Raw genomic sequence first — 2063 nt, 5'->3', positions numbered from 1 at the left:
TCAGCCCGCCCCCAGGCCCCGGTCCCGGGGCTTTCACGGCCGCTAGGCTCCTGCAGCCGGGAGGGGGTCAGGGATACCCCCCCGGGACGTCCGGGTTCTGCGCCAGCCCCAGCGCAGCCGGTGTGCGGGGGACACGGCCTGGCTCCCCGAGGAGCATTCTCTCCCCGGGACGCCAGGGAGCGCCCTCGCCCCCAAAGGGCACCGGCAGCCCGGACCTGCCCCGGCATCGCCTGCTCCACCAAGCCCATGGATTTCGGCTCGCAGGCCAGGCCTGGTCTTGAAGGACGGAGTGAATCAGCGAGCTGAGCTCATTCCCTCTCCTCTCCCCTATCCAAGCCCCGGGGGCACCAGGCAGAGAAGGGTGCTCCCATCCAGGCACCCCATGCCCTCCTCTTTTGGCCCTTCCCTACCCCAGCAGCCCCTCGCTCCTCCCCACTGCATGTGGGGGGCTTGGGAGCCCCACGAGCCTCCCTGTTCATGCGATGAACCTGGCCCAGCCGGGCAGGATGGGGGGCCTGGGGGTCCCTGGCACCCTCCCGGGACAGCCCTTGCTGGAGGGCTGGAGTGCCAGGGCCCAGGCGGCAGCGCACCTCACCTCATCTTTCCCATGCAGGGAAAGGAGTTAAAGCTGGCGCTGCCGCCCACTTCCACCTTCTCCCCTTACCCCAGCTTTCATCTCCCTGCAGCCTGAGCCCCGTGGAGGGCAGGATAATCCCCATGAAACCTGCCACACCTTGCTTTGTCTTCCGCAGCATTTTAGTGCCCCGAGGCAACAAGCTTCTGAAATCCAAGCCCTGGAAACTTCCAGGGGATCTAGAAGTGATTCACTGATGGGAGAGGCGGTGTTTAGTCTAAGCCACGGTTTGGATCTAGCAGAATAAACCGTGACATCCAGCTGCTCAGCTCCGTGCTCTCAGAGGTGCACGCTATCACTATTGTCTTTTAGCTATAAATCTTTTAACTGCGCCTTGTACCACAGCGCCAAAGGCAGGCAGCCCCTCAGCACAACCCCAGTCTGGGGGCAATGAATAGACTCTGAAGCTGCCTTTTGTTTGGGTGCAGAATGATTTCATGCGGACAGGACTGTTAAATTTACACTTTCCCAGCTGGATGCCGAGTGATTTACCGTCCCTTTCTTCTCCCACAGCTGGATTCCTTTCCTCTAGGTAGATGCTAATGTACATTGCCCAAGTACCTGAGCTGCACAAAAGGCAACACGTGGCAGCCCTGAGTCACCGGGCTGCCATTTCGCACCGGGTTTTCAGAGGGGTGGATGGGCTGCAGGAGTCCCGATGGCACTGGGCCTGGAGAGCATGGAGCAAGTGGGAGGAGAGTCCTGGGGCAAGGATGGTGCTTGGAAAAATCTCCTTGAAAACAGAAAATGATCTTCCCCAATAGCGGTGGTCTCTTCAAAGCGAGCTGGCTTTTAATGAGCTTGATGGGAGTGGGTGGGTAAATGCTCCCACGGGGTGGGAGAGGCCATGGGCAGCTCCGGAGCGGCTGCTCTGGGCATTGCTCTAGCTCAGCGGGGAAATGCAGAGCTGGCCCTTCATATTGTTATCAACGCCGCATGGGCCAGGAGGTGCAAACCTGGTCGGGGCTACCCTGACCACCTGCCTGGACCTTCCCATGCACTCACGCAACCAGCGCTTCACTAAGAGCAGAGATGTTATCGCTGGGTGCTGCGAGTGCCGAGTTGCAGGTGAATGTGGAGCTCCTTTACAGCCCCGACTTCCTCCTCTGCCTTCGGGCTCTGCCTGGCCTGGCCGTGCTCTCCCAGCTCCTGCTGTGCCTGTTCTTCAGGGAGAGACACGGGGCAGGTTCAAGTGCATCACCTTTTGCCCACCCTCCTGGCTTCCCTGTGCCTGCCAGCAGGTCTCTGCCCTAGTGCCAGTCCCACTGCCGCGGGGCCATTTGCCCCGCAGCAGACCTCCATGCAAAGTGCCTGGCTGACACCAGGGCAGTTTCCCATCGTAAAATTTCCTCCCACTGCACTTTAAAGTTCGAGAGCCATGAAGATAATGAGGCTCATCTTTTCCCAAGCAAACACTGCCTGCTGCGGG

This window comes from Aptenodytes forsteri, unplaced genomic scaffold (assembly GCF_000699145.1).
Source record: "Aptenodytes forsteri isolate BGI_AS27 unplaced genomic scaffold, ASM69914v1 Scaffold198, whole genome shotgun sequence".
NCBI classification, from domain to species: Eukaryota; Metazoa; Chordata; class Aves; order Sphenisciformes; family Spheniscidae; genus Aptenodytes; species Aptenodytes forsteri.
The sequence above is the reverse complement of the archived record's forward strand: the minus strand, read 5'-3'. Positions refer to the sequence as shown.